This window comes from Oryzias latipes, chromosome 4, assembly GCF_053564925.1.
Source record: "Oryzias latipes strain Hd-rR chromosome 4, Olatipes_Hd-rR_3.1".
NCBI classification, from domain to species: domain Eukaryota; kingdom Metazoa; phylum Chordata; class Actinopteri; order Beloniformes; family Adrianichthyidae; genus Oryzias; species Oryzias latipes.
Genome location: NC_136240.1, coordinates 16,513,450 through 16,529,465, shown reverse-complemented (window position 1 = coordinate 16,529,465; position 16,016 = coordinate 16,513,450).

Sequence of the window (16,016 nt, the reverse complement as noted above, 5' to 3'; positions counted from 1 at the left end):
TTATATCACTAGAGGAGACACGCCCGCTTTAGGAGCCTGGCCGACGGTGGCGGAGCGCGACGATATCTTGGTGAGGTTGACGACGCCCACATGGCAATGATTTCTATTGCTTTTAGTGGTGTCTAAGTAGCTCTTATATACTAAATATATTGTTATATTTATATATGTTTATACATATGTAAATATATTATATTTATATATAATATATATATATATATAGATACATCATTTGTTGTTGTTAAAGAAGAGAAACAGTCAGCCTTAAAAGCTCAAACTTTAATGAAAATGCATTGTTGCAGGACTTTTAAAAATTCTTATTACAAAGAATTTTTAAAAATAATTCCTAAACATTTAGAAGTTTAAGACCTCTGACATGTAAATTTAATTATTTAGAAAAACCCAACAATAAGTCAATAATAATAATAATAATAATAATAATAATAATAATAATAAATCAATAGTAAGTCAATACAAACAATAAATAATAACAATAAATAGATAAATAAGTCTATTAATATTATTATTTATAATAATGCTAATAATAAAAAATCTATATATATTCAAAAGAAGTCCAAAAATTAACAATAGATTTACCCTAAAAACAACAACAACAACAAAGAAAACCAATAGATTTACTGATTCATGTGAGTGATCAATTTGTGTAACACAGATGTTATGGTGTCGGCTTTCAAGCAAACAGTCTGGACTCTTATCTAAATGTGTTTCCACAAATGTTCTGAACATAGTCAGACTGTATTTCTAGTTGGTACCACAGTGATCCATCTGGGTTAACTCTTTTGATAGCCAAGATCCACTTTTTCCTGAAGTCTGAGTCCATTGCAAACCTGACTCAGTCACTGAGAAATGTATAAATCTGTATAAATAGCCTAGTTTGCTGTATACAGGTTTAGCAAAATAAAATGTCATCCAGCATGTTGATAATAGCCCTGCAGCATCATGCATGTCAACATGTGTTCTATTAATGAAGCCCCTGCACAATGAACTGGCATTATGCAAAAAATGTGTTCACATGCATTCACTGCAGCAGTAACTTGACCTCACCAAGATGGCGGTGCTCTCCTCCCATGAGTAACCACGTGATGTCTCCTCTAGTGATATAACTCATTGGATATGCCTTAACGTGGGTGACGTTAAACGCCTTTAACTCCGCCCTCTGTATGTGATTCTTCTTCTTCATCGCTGTATTTCACTTACGACTATTTTTATTTACGTACCTATAGGTTTCCTCGTCCAGTATTACTACTTAGCGGATTCGGGAGTGTATGCTGATATGAATAAATTAACGCTCGCCATTTACATTTTTCTTATTCAGGAAAAGATCATTTATTTTGATTTTAAGAAATGTATGTCGGTCGAGAACTGTTATTAAGTGTTGAATGTACTCTTTTTCCCGTGAGTCATTGCTGTTTCCATTAGTTTTTTTTTTTTTTTTTTTTTGTCATTCCAACCTTTTTCAATTACAATAAGTAATAGAAATAGCAGAAACAATTTCAAAAATAGAGGTTGCTGATACGAAATGAAATATCTTAAAATATATAAAGAGAAAACAAATAATAATAATTTCAAACAAAGTTTTCTCAGAGGAGGGGATTAATTATCAAACAAAAAAGCAAATTATATATATACATACATACTAATTTTTGCCTCAATAAATAACATACAGTTTCTAACAATCACCTTAACAGCAGCATGTCCACCCTAAGGTTAGTTACTTGGAATGTGTTCGGAAATGGAAGAGACTGAAAATATTGACCAAATTAAAAGATCTAAAAACTGATTCTGCATTTCTTCAAGAAACTCATGTGTCTAGTTCAGTGTTTTTCAACCTTTTTTGAGCCACGGCACACTTTAATCTTGACAAAAATCCCGTGCCACACCAGCATCCAAAAAAATAGATAAATAAAAGAAAAAGCTCATAGTCTGTATTGATCTACAGCTCCTCTGCAATCTGACATGCATTTTTGTGATAATTGTTGCAGAAAAAGCTGGAAGCTGCAGCTGTTTTTTCTAAAAGATGTATTAAAAATTAAGTCAAAAGATTCAAAAACTGTTTGATGTGTGTTCGTTGTTTTAAGACGTTAAGAGGAGAGACTCATTGTGCACTAAGACAGTCACTTTAATGCATCATGGGAGATGTAGTGCCGATAATCCGCCGACCGCAGAAAGACCAGTGTTTTTGAGCTTCATTGTTTTGTTCACTTGTTCCACGGTCTGATACCAGATTCTGTGGAAAGCTACACCGCTAAAGACGAGCTTTAGCTGGTATTTTTCTAAGAACAGAGAGACTTTTTTGCGCTAAATCGAAACAAGGAAGTGAATACTTTAACCACTTCTGATTGGTCAGACTGATGACATGTGATTAAGCCTTCAAGAATGATTGGTGGAGACAGTTAAAGGGGCGGGACCTTTCCTTACTTTCCTTAAATCGCGGTACCGTCATTCTATCAAAGTGTCTTTAATAGAATCATATAAACACAAAGAAAAAATAATTTTATGATATTTCATATTCTTAACTTCTCTGTGTTTTATCAGGGCCTGTTTGGATGAACTAAGAGCTGATATCCTGGAGATGGTGATTGTTTTTAGATCAGTTAATGAGTGCAATTTCCCACGGCACACTTGACCATCTCCCACGGCACACTGGTTGAAAAACACTGGTCTAGTTCATCAGTGAATATTCTCGCCACAGCAGATTTTCGGAACGTATATTCAGCTTGTTATAATTCTAGACAGAGAGGAGTATCAATTCCGATAAATACGGAAGTTAAATTCACAGAAGCCAACAAAGTCATAGATCCAGATGGAAGATTTATAAGTCACTCTTTCCACTCAATATATGCAGCTATGTTTAGCTAATGTGTACGCCCCAATGTAGATGACTCTAAATTCTTTCATTCCTTCTTCTCTGCGCTATCTGAGCATACAGACAATTCGCTAACTATTGCAGGTGACCTCATGTGTTTAGATCCAGAAATGGATAGGCTAAATAACACTGGAAATCTTAAAACCTGGCAGTCCACAAACACTGTTAAACAGTACATGGAGGATTTTGGTCTTTGTGATATTTGGCGTTTATTCCACACCACAAAAACAGCTTATACCTGTTTTTCCACAGTTCATCAATCATACTCCAGGCTAGATTATTTCTTGGTTAACAGCTCCTTGTTGAGCATAGCTATGGAAGCACAGATCCACCCCATTACTATCAGTGACCACACACCGGTTTTCCTGACTCTAAAAAACAAAACATCACCATCTTCATTAAGGAGCTGGAGGTTCAATACATCGTTGCTCAGAGACCCAACTTTATCGATTTTTTTGCTAAAGAATGGTCTTCATATTTACAAAATAATGACCACCCAGTTATTTCCTCATGCCTTTTATGGGAAGCCGGGAAAGCAGTCATGAGAAGCAAAATAATCGCCTTCTCTTCCCACAAAAAAAGAAAAGAAAACTCTAAACTAGTGGATTTAGAGCAAAAAATCAGACTGTTAGAGGAAACCTACAGCAACTCTCCGGATGAACAAACTCTACAACAAATAAGGAAAGTAAGAATCGAATTAAATGAAATAAATAATCAAAGAACACAGTTTTTATTACAGAGATTACGCTTGGAGAGGTTTGATCACAGTAATAAATCTGGGAAATTTTTGGCAAATCAACTCAAAATAAACAAAGAGAAGACAACTATTTCATCAGTCATTGACCTAACAGGAAACGCAACACGTGATCCAGCCGCAGTAAACTGTTTTTAAAAACTTTTATCAATCCCTCTACTCATCCCAAATTGATCCTACTGACGATGACATTAATAGATTTCTCAATAGCATAGTTTTGCCTAGACCAAAGGAGGAACAAATTACGGCCCTGGAGTCCCCTCTTACTGAAGAAGAGCTACATAAAGCATTAACCAACATGCCTAGTAAAAAAGCCGCAGGACCAGGCGGCTTCCCAGCAGAACTTTATATAAAGTTTTGGCAAATTTTAGCTCCCATTTTTCTCAGAATGACAATAGAAATTAAGGAAAACAATTATCTACCTCCAAATATGAACACTGCCGATATTATCTTACTTCTGAAACCTAGGAAAGATCCCACATCACCATCCAGCTATCAACCCATATCGCTGATTAATGCAGATAATAATCTGCTTTGGCAGGAAGGCTGGAGAAGGTAGTTCCTTCTCTCATACATCCTGACCAACAGCCTTTATAAAGGGTAGACATTCATCTACTAACATGCGCAGATTAATCAACCTCATAGATTATACAACTATCAATAACAACTATCAAGCAACCATTGTGACACTGGATGCAGAAAAGGAATTTGATCGGGTCAACTAGAAATTTTTAATAGCTACCCTTAATAAATTTGGCTTTGGAAAATCGTTTATTAATTGGATTAAAATATTATATGCCTCTCCTAATGCTCGTGTCAGAACAAATGATCAAACGTCTCCAAGCTTCAATTTACAAAGAGGAACCAGACAAGGCTGTCCACCATCTCCGTCTTTATTTGCACTATTTATTGAACCTCTAGCTGTTGCAATTAGGCAAAGTCGAGACATTGAAGGCATTCAAACCAATAATCTAGAACACAAAATAAGTCTTTAGGAAGATGATGTTTTACTATTTACTCCAAATACACAATCTTCCATCTGCCAAATCATCTCCCTAATTAATACATTTTCCTCAGTTTCATAATACTCCATAAACTGGTCTAAAAGCAGAATTCTTCCAATTAACTGCAATTATCTAAATCTGTTATTTATTAAACTACAAACAGGCAACATAAAGTACTTAGGTATAAATATTTCCTCTTGGCTTTCTGATCTGTTCAAGTTAAACCACACCCAACTCCTTAAAACAATTGAGGCTGATCTCACTAGATGGAAAACTCTACCCATTTCCCTAATAGGGAGAGTTGCAACCATAAAAATGACGATTCTCCCCAAAATTAACTACCTGTTTTCAATGATACCTTCCAAACCTCCAACTACTTGGTTCAAATCATTAGACTCATTCATTTCCCAATTCCTTTGGGAAGGTAAACCACCAAGGATCAGTTAGGTTGAGGAGGAGGACTAGGCCTATCAGACTTCCAGGACTACTACTACTGATGCTTTATCCATCGGGGTGATCAGCATGTAGATATCGCCGAATCTTGACTGCAGCGGTGGTGCTGCGTGACGCGGACTATATGTTACGTGATGCGGTGCGTTACATATAGTCAGCTTTTTGTGAGAAAAGCGATCCAAATCGGGAAAAAAAAACAAAAATTAAGGACTAAAACCTGGTTGATATGTATTGCTTTTGTAACTGACCATGGTATAAAACATGCTTATACATTGTTTGAAATTGCCTTTATGTCAAGTCTGTGTATAGTTTGTATGTACCGTTTGTAGTAGTTTGTTAAATCTGGTCTGGGACCTCCTTATTCTTCTTTATTTCTTTGATCAGTGCGTGCCCCATTGACCAGGAGGAACCCCCCCCCTGTAGATTTTCTTGATCTGACTGCAGAATAACCAACCACATTGATCAAAACTGAAACATTTGAATACATTTCTGTTTTTAATTTATTTGTATTTCCTAATTACCATGATTTAGTTCGGTTTTGCTCAAAAACATCATTGACATTAATTATAATTATAAGTATTTGGTGGTTTGGACCCACACTCCCTTAAAAGAGAATGTTTACAATGTTTAATTTTGTTTGTATGTTTGTTTTGATATTTCCCAGATAACTAAGTTTTGGTGTTAAAGAATTGATGTATTATGTTATAGAAAGATAGTTTAAAGCAGATCCCATATTTTGATGTAATTATAGTTTGAGAAAACAGTATTTCTAAAGCAGAAATCGTTGAAATAAATGAGGTACTTTCATAGAATATCATAGTTACTGGTGTTCTTTTTGCTATTTGGGGCTTTGATGTTACTATATTTTAGCAATTGTATGTTTTACAGCTTTAAGGAAAAGCTTAGATTGTAGGATTGTGTTACTTTTAGCAATTATCCAAATTCTTTTTTAGGACCAGCGAGGACCAGCAAGTCCTTAATGGCAGTTCCTGAACGTTTTGAGGTGGGGTTAGCTGGTTAATCGCCTCCACTTTCTCAGGGTCTGGCCTTACTCCTGGCTTACCGATCAGGTGACCCAGAAATCTTAACTGGCTCTTCTTCCAGGAGCATTTTTCTTTGTTGAGTTTAACGCACACTGACTCGATTCGACGTAGGACCTTTTCCAAATGTGCGTCATGTTCGTCCATGGTGGCTCCATGCACGAAGATATTGTCCATTAAGACTCCCCCCCCTCCAAACCTTCCAGAGTTTCCAGCATTTTACGTTGGAAAATTTCTGGTGCACCAAATGGCAAATGCCAAATGGCAGTCTTTTGAAACAGTACCTGCCAAATGGTGTTATAAATGTTGTCAACTCGCAGCTATCTGGGGGCAGGGGAATCTGCCAGAACCCACTTGCAGCATCCAGAGATGTAAACATAGTGGCACCACTCAACTTACACGTTATCTCATCTGACGTTGGAAGGATGTACCGCTCTCTTTTCACGACTTGTTGAGTTTAGTTAGTTAGGTCAACACAGATCCTGGCTTTGCCTGTAGGTTTCTATAAGACCGGCACCATTTGAGCAGACCATTCTGTCGGTTTTATTACGCGTTTAATGATGTTGTTTTGCTCCATCCTTAACACCTCCTCTTTTATTTTCTGTAGCATGGAGAATGGTACATGCCTTGGTGTGTGAACTGCGTGTGGCACGGCACCTTCTTTTAGTTCAATTTTAACTGGAGCCGTTTTTAAAATGCCTTGTTCCCCAAAGGGCTGACTGCCGGCCATTTATTTATTTGTATAGTTTGCAATCTCATCAACTCTTCTCACCAGGTTCATTTCTACAGACAGAGAGCGGCTGAGCAGATTGTTGACTTTATGCCCATGCACTACGTATATTTTTGATGTGTAGCTCTGTCTAGTGGGAGGTCAGGTGGCTGTAACACCTTTCCTGTGTCGAGGGCTCCTCATTTATAATATTGACATTAGCCCCTGTGTCAATCTTAAATTGGACAGGAACAGATTCAACTTGGAGCAACACAGTCCATGCTTCAGACTTGTTTCTTTTCGCATTGCATATGGAGCCGAGAAAGTATGAGGTCTGCTCCCCTTCCTTGGCTCCAGTGACCTCATTCACTGACCTGCTGCTGCGACATGCTCTGGCTCAATGCTCCATCTTGTGGCAGTTACGGCAATTAGCTTTTAAAACTAGACATTTCTCATCCCCTCTGAGTGGCAACCTTCCACATCTTCTGCATTTCTTATTGTGTGCGTTTGACTTGCCAGGTTATGCTTTTGTCTCCAGTTTGTGTTTTTATTTCTGTGTCACACCTCTTGAACCGTGTCCCCTTGCAGACACACTTGAGCTGCGACCTCTTCCGATTGCCTTACAGTCTGAACTGTGAGCGCCAAAGTTAGATCCGACATCTTCTGTAGCCTGCGTGAGAGCTCTTTATCCTGGATCCCCACCACGATTCGGTCACGAACGTGCTCCTCTCTGGCCGCTCCAAAGTCGCAGTGCTCAGACAGTTCATAGAGTGCTTGAATAATACTCTCTGCTTTCTCCCCTTTCCGCTGCACGCACTGGTAAAAACACGTTCTTTCGTGAATCACATTCCTCCGCGAGGAAAAAATGGTCGTCGAAATTATCTAGGACTACCTTCTCTGTCGCCCTCTTCGTTTAATGTAAATGACTTAAAAATAATCTCTGCCTCAGCGCCCATTGCGTAGATAAAGCAGCCCACCTTTACCGGCCCCTCATCCTTATTACTTCGTGGCAATTCTGTATCGCCCAAAGCACTGTCTCCAGTCCGGCCATTCAGTCGGCTAATCAGGGAAAGTTGGTGGGCGGATTAAACTTAGCCATTTCGCTCAGTTCTTTGTGTCCTTACTCTGTACTTGACGTTGGTTCTGTCCGGGTCACTTCTGACACCATGTGGAATGACGAGTGGCAATAGTTCGGTGGTTGACAGCAGAACAATTAACGCTCTCCAAACACGCACATCATACCTGACTGCCGTAAATCGCACTGTCGCACTGTGTCGTAAAAAAACAATTCTGTTTAATCAATTACATGACGGGAACCACTTCACTTTAATTGATCGTGCAAAAGCATGCATCCAAGACCGGCTCCACAACCAACCTGGCTGCACCTGAGAGAATCTTCTCCTACAGAGGAGATCTGACTGAACCAGATCAACTTCACAAAGATGAGACGCTTGGTATTTTTGAATGTCAACCTTTGACGAAAAATTACATACAGGCTGTGTCCGAATTCCTACCCTAGCCCCTAACTACTAAAACCCTATATTGTGGCACTATATAGTTCTCTGCAATTCGGACACCATGCTCACTACTTCTCTTTCGGGTGTTGTTCATGTCATATGGCGCTTGACAAGAAAACATTAAGTGGTGGCGCATTACCGCCACCACCTGGTCTGGAGGCGAACTACTTCTATTTACCGCAGAGAATGACACCCATTTTCCAAAGTAAAAACTTAATAAATATGAACATTTTACGAAGACTGTTTATGAATCTGCTGTGTTCTGATGATAAAAAAGTGACTGATTTATAAATGATAAAAAACAACACATTGGTGTAGATTAAATGTATTTGTTTAGAAATAAACCGCCAAGTAACAAGTTCATGGCGATGTTTAATTTTTCTTTTCATTGGGCTAAATGATTTACGGGCTGGGACGAGGTGGCATTTTTTCTGGATTGTTTTCTTCTACCTTACTGAAAATGGCTTTGAATATTAATCTGTCAGTGGACCTGTTTGCAATAATTCAACAGCTTTTCGTAAGATTAAACCGAAAACGAGCAGATATGCATCACAGGGCGGCAAGGAGGAGAAGCAGACGACTCAGAATATTTCCCCTGGCTGGCCTGACCAGACATGAAAAACATGTAAGTTGAAATTAGTTTTTTTTAAGTTAAACTTAAGCATTTGTTGCTAATTGTGCTCAGGGTTACACCATCTACTGGGCAAGAGTTTAACATTTGTTTTCAACACTTAAGCATGAGTTGTATAGTCTAAATATATATCAGCCTTCAACACAAAGGGTTTTATATCAGTTTATTTAGAAAAACGATTTACAGAACACTTGTTTTAAACAAAAATACTTTCATTTTTAAAAATATCTGAAAATCCTAAAACCCAGCCAAAAAAACACAAGATTTTCCAACATTCATAAATACTTTATAAACTAAAATGTAAGACATCAAATAAGAGATTAAATTTCCTCAATTTTACAGGGTCTTCCACGTCTCTGCTGCTTTGCCAACATAAAGGTGTAGTTCCCCACACTCTGAAGTGGGCACAGGAGACTGAGGTCCTGGTGTTTCTTTTCCGGCTGCCGTCTGGCACATCTTACGGTGTGGTAGCCAGAGCATTTGACATGCCACGGTCCACTGTGAGGGACATTGTCCACAGAACAGGACAGGGTCATCCAGCTACCCAGTGTGAATGAACTGCCATTAGTCGCCTCTGGTTTTGAGCAGCTTGCTGGGTCTGCTGCCTTTCAGAAGGTCGTGGGGAGCATCGATGGCTGCCAAATAAGAATAAAGGCCCCAAAAGAAAATGCAGCTTGTTATTCTAACAGGAAGCTTTTTTATTCCATTCAAATGCAGGCTGTATGTTAGAACTCACTCCTTTTTGATGTACTAATTACTGCTTTCGTTTTTAGCCTCCATCGCCAGTTAGCGTTAGCATTACCGAAATTGATGAGATTCAAAATGTAGGTTGTTGATTGAGGAGTATAACATATAAACATGTCATATTTAAGTCTTCTACTTTGCGTAACCATCCACCATTTTTGAATAATTCAAACACAATGCATTGGGTCTATAGTTGCCAATCTAGTGAGCAACGATCCACACTGGTTTTTCGCAGAGACTTCTGGGAAATTTCTAGGGCACTGGATTTTGGAACTGTGGATTCAGACAGCACTACACTATGAGGGGTTTTTGTATTGAAGATCCAAGACACATTGGGCAGCACACATGGCAGTCTGCAGGTATTCTAAAGCAGCACATGAATGATCTGCGACTCTTGGCGCTCATGTCACCCAAACACTAAAGCAAGGGTTCTCAAAGTGCGGCCCGGGGGTCAATGGCGGCCCACGGGAAGATTTTTTGTGGCCCTCAGTACATCCTAATTGGTGGTTATTAAACCAGCTGTTGATTGCTTGTAAAATATTGTTTCATGGTTTCTGGCGACATCTACAGGAAAAAGGGCAATTACAATTGGGTGTCAACGATACAGTGCATTAATTTCACCACAAGAGGGCAGACAACATTTCTATGCCACTGCCTCTGACTGCAAAAGGAAGGACCGTGACAGCAGCAGTAGAAATGGAAACTTGTTGCTTTATGCTGCTTCATGGTCTTATCCCCCTTCCCCTCCTATTATCACCCTCCTACCCCCCCTCTCTCTAACGTCCCTCTCTCTTCTTCCCCTCTTTCCTTTTCCGTCCGGTCCAACACCAAAGATTTTCAAACATGTTTGAAATTAATAAAGTTTGGCCTCAATTACAAAAGGGGTTTATTCAGACATACCTTTGGTTTGTCTGAAGATTAATAACCCCTCTTGTTAAAGTAAAATATGTCCAACACAAGAGGCCCTCAGCTCTCATCTGTCTGCCCAGCTGTTGGACAGGACAAGTTGAGAAAGAAAAAAAAAAAAAAAGCAGTAGAAATGGAATCAGAGCGGAATTCAGAGAGAGCCAGGGCAGGCTTCTTTGAGGAAAAACGTTGTGTTGGCGAGGAGAAAAGGCACTTTCAATTTCAAATGAACAAATGCTTACTTGTTGTTCTACACGAGCTGAATAAAGTCATGTGCCTGATTTTGCAAACAGGTAAATGCAATGCTCAAAGTATTTGATATAAAAGTCACTGTGTTACAAAGCAAATACAAATCAATCGGCAAGGAGCGCAACAATAAGCTCCAACAACTACAACGAGGCTATGCTGCACATAAGATAAGGTTTACAAAAATGGCTAAATCCAGTGAAGCTGTGACAGAAGCTAGTGTGGCAGCACGAAGGGTCAACAACGCCAACTGGGGCTGCTCAGCCCCAGGAAAAGATTAAAGAAAGGCGGGTATAGGTCCTGCTCTAAACCAAGGCAGATGCTGTGGTTTGTTTTAAAATAATTTATTAGATTTCAGTTTTAAACATTGTTAAGAAACCCCTACATAAAAACAACAATCCTTGATAAAAGTCAGTTAAAACATTCTGGAGGAGGAGCTTACCGAGGTGGTTAAAATAGCGTAAAAACAAAGCAAACACCCTTTTTGTGAAGCACTGCACACGTGATGGGAAACCACACAGCACATAACATCAACAGCTATAGCAGATTTTGACATGCTAAACATTTGCTGGTTGCACCAACACGTATCTTTTGGAGCAACACAGCCACGGATCTGTCCTTTTATTACTTTACTATCTTGGATGTAAATATGTAGGAAGCCTTTATCAGCCTTTTTTTTTTGTCTGGACACCACTGGAAACACAAATTCATATTATGGTTTAGTTTCTCAGGTCTGCGTAGGACTAGCAGCACTTCCGCCTTAAGCGGTCCGGGGGAAAGTTTCGACGAACCGCGGTGCATCCGAAGGAGGACCACATAAGGCAGAAATGCTGATACGTAGTCCAGAGAAGCTGTGTACAATCATCTGGGGAGCACAACCGTCACAAAGGTTACATTCACACTGCAGGGCTTAATGCTCAATTCGGATTTTTTGAAAAAAATCAGAATTGTTTGCTAGACCGTTCACATTTCCAGGTAAATCCGAACTTTTGTGATCTCCAGTGTGACCGTGACATGACCCAAACGAGACCCGCATGCGCAGAAGCCAGAAGAATACTCAACGGTGAACGACGTCACTTGTTGTTCGGAGCCAACGTTAACAATGGATGTCAACAACAGTGTTGTCAAAAGCGGAGCTCTTTTTGTAATATTAAATTTATTTTCACGAAGGAGCAGCACAATTACAATCTTCTCATTTTAAGAAGGCAATGGAGTCTGGATCGTCTGTACCCACTGTAGTGGAATAGGAATGTGTATGTGTTGGGGCCGCGCCCCGCGTGTGTGTGTGTGCAAGCGCGTGCCGCGATAGAGAATGGGGGGGGGGCAGTGTGGGCGCGCATTCATGTTGTGTGTTACGGAGGAAGGAGGAAAGTTTCCCCCAGAATAAATTCTATGGACTCTTTATTAACCCGTTCTGGAGAATCTAAGGATCAGAACAGGGAGGACGAGGATGATCGCCTCGGGTCCCCTGCGCTTGAGCACGGACGGAAAGGGGAGAAAGAAAAAGTTATCGCGGGAAAGGTTCAACACCACGCTCTGCCATTTAGCTGGAATTTTTTTCAAAAACCGTCCAGTTGCGATAAGAGCCCTGGAGTTTGGCCTGAAAAGTGCGATCACCCCAAATATTAATCCAATCAGTGACCTCCCTTCCCTTCCACTGACTGGTCTCAGCAGCATCGTCCACCATGGTTGATGTTTACGTTCTCGTTCCCGCCTACTTCAACGCAAAATGATGACGTTTGTTGCGTGTCGATGACGTACGGTTCGGAATCAAGTCGCCTGGCCGGTCAGACGGCGGTCGCAATTGAAAAGAACGGCTACAATTCGGAATCAGGACAGCAAACCTGGTGGTCGCAATTGAAAAGATCGGATCTGTGTCATTCAGACTGTCATGAAAAGATCGGAATTGGGCCGCTTAGGGGCAAAAAATTCGGAATTGGGTCGTTTCAGCCTGCAGTGTGAACGTAGCCAAAGCCATCTCCCTTGCATCTAACACAAAGCTGATCCTGGACATGTCTGTGTCTCTTAGCAGCCAGACACACGGAGATAGCACTGACGTCATCGCCCCACCTCCCCTCTGGAAATGCTAAGTCGAATTGAATTATGAGACACTTTCGCAGGGTGGATGTGACAACACAAATGCAATCCCCTCTTTGCATTTTCATTTGAATTAGCGGTTTTTAAGCATAAAATGAAAAAGCATTTTGAAGTATTGAGTTTCCCCTTAATTTTGAGTCATTTGATGCAGTTACACTATAAAAATTTAAAAGCATTTCTGTGAATTCATAATTGTCAAATTAGACATTTCTAAATTAATTTTGCTACACATTTACCAGATAACTTTTTGAAATATAAATGTCAAATACCATTTTTTCAAATCATTTTAATTAAGTGACAAAATAAGCAGTGTTGAAAAAGAAAAGGAAAAATCATTTTGAAGGAATGCTTTTTCATTTTAATGTTGAGTCAATTGATGCAGCTTCATTTTGAAAATGAAAAAGCATTTCTGGTTTGGGCTTTTATTTTTATCTATGCTACAGAATCGCTTCCATACCCCAAAGCCTGGCCGATTGCTTGTGTAAAGGGAACTGTGAACGAGTCTGCGCGTAAGTTACCAATCCCTGTTCAGTTCGGAGAACTCAAAACCTGGTTTACCTTCCTGCCAACTCCAGTTCCACTTCTGGTGCCTTGATGTATGGCAACAGCAAGAGTTCATGTCCAAACGGGGAGGAGGAGGGCTTTTGAAGTACCGCCACCAAATTAACACAAGTTTGTTGCCTGCCGCCTCATAATTAGTAGGCGTGTCCTACTTGCCACACTAGCTACATCGTGGCTTTGGGAATTTCCCGGTGTAGCAAGCCCTTCAGTGACGGGGAGTTTGTAAAAAGAATGTATGCTGAAAGTAGCTGTTATTGTTTGTGCAGAGCAAAAGAAAAAGCTTGACAAATAAGTCTATCAAATTATACAATTGCTTGATGAAAAGAAGATCTGGGCAGAAACCTCTGACTGCAACTGGGAAAAGATCTGGAGGCCTGCTTGATTGTCATGGTCATTAAAGTTATTTAAAACAACTTTTTCTGTTATCCAATTTTTTTTCAACAAAACTGGCCCCCTAATGTCGAGTTCCTAATTTGGCTCTCTGCTACAAAAACTTTGAGAACCCCTTGCACTAAAGGGTTTAACTTCTTCTCTCCAGTTCACCACTCTCACTCTTCTTTAGACTATTTATTAGTTAATAAATCTCTTTTAAAAGATATCAAAAGTTCCAGCTTTCATTCGATTATTATCAGTGATCATGCAGCACCAGTTTCTGTAAATATTTCTTGGGAAATATCCACACCCTCAGGTACAACTTGGAGGTTTAATACATCCCAATATTTAATACAGACCAATATTTTTTTTATTTTTTTTAAATAAGAGTGGGCAATCTTCTTAGAACTCAACAATACTGCCGATATCTCACCACGTCTTCTTTGGGAAACAGTAAAAGCAGTGATGAGAGGGAAAATCATTCCTTACTCAACTCATAAAAAACACAAGGAAAAAGCAGATTTATTAGAACTAGGAAATAACATCAAAACCCTGGAGGCTGTTTATGGTGCTTCTGAACAGGAAAACATTTTGGGAGATCTGAAAAAATTAAAGCTTCAGTTAAATTACATTTTCAATAAACAAAGACAATTTCAAATACAAAGACTTCAACTTAAAAGATTTGAAAACTCAAATAAATCTGGCAAATTTCTAGCTAATCAGTTTAAAATTAATAAAGAAAAATCAACAATCACATCTATTATGGACCAAACAGGAAATGTCATTAATGACCCGGTCAAAATTAATAATGCGTTTAAATACTTTTATCAAAACTTAAACAATCACAGATCATTGCATCAGAGCAAAGCATCAATTCATTTCTTAATAATGTAAACCTACCCAGATTAAATCAGGATCAAATCACAAACTTAAACTCACCGCTCTTGTTGTCTGAACTTCATGAAGCTCTGTTACTTTTGTCTAATAGCAAAGCTTCAGGCCCTGACGGCTTTCCTGTTGAGTTTTATAAAGGATTCTGGGAACAGCTGGCACCAACGTTTTATAAAATAGTCCCATTAATTAAGGAAAGGCAATCACTTCCACCTAACATGAACTTAGCCAAGATAATTGTTCTTCTACAACCAGAAAAAATCCCACAAGCCCCATTTCTTTAATCAATGCAGACGTAAAAAATATTTGCAAAGCACCAGCACAGAGAATAGAAAAAAAATCACTCCTCACATAATCCATCTTTATCAAACTGGATTCATCAAAGGCAGACACTTGAGTTACAATGTCCGCAGACTTGTTAACATAATAGACATCGCCACTATTAAAAACCAGGAAATGACCATACTATCGTTGGATGCTGAAAAAGCTTTTAACAGAGTAAAATGGAAGTTCCTCATTGCTGCCCTCCATAAGTCTGGGGAATCATTCATTGACTGGATTAAAATATTATATATCTTCTCGATGATCCCAACACAACCGCCACTAAAGTGGTTCAAAACATTAGACTCATCCATATCAGGCTTCTTATGGAACAATAAACCTGCAAGAATTAGTCTAAAAACTTTAAAATCTGCAAAAAGCTATGGAGGCTTAATATTAACTAACTTCCACAACTATTTTCTTACCAATAGATTACAATATATCTTAAAATGGTTAAAAAATAATCCAGAATCCAACTCATGGTTAGACTTAGAACAGGCGTTATGTGGAAAGATCAACCTGTCAGATATTATCCAAAGAGTTTCAAAACAGGACTGCTTCCAAAGTATTAATATAAACGCCACTTTAACAGCCTTGTGGGAGTCTCTTAAAGTGTCAAACTCCTCACTTTAACCGTGCAAAATGACACCCTCTAAAAGAACCCAGACATCCTCATAAACAAAGAAATGTTACAATTCCCAGCTTGGCAAGCAGAGAGCGTAACACTACTAGAGCACCTAATTCTTGATAAAAGATTCATAACACTCCAGAAACTATACAGAAATTATACATATATTTTAGATATGTTGAAATGTTGAAATTTCTCATGGCTAATCACCCCTGAAGATGAAGGTCTAAAATTCCCCTTTACTTTTAACACCTAACT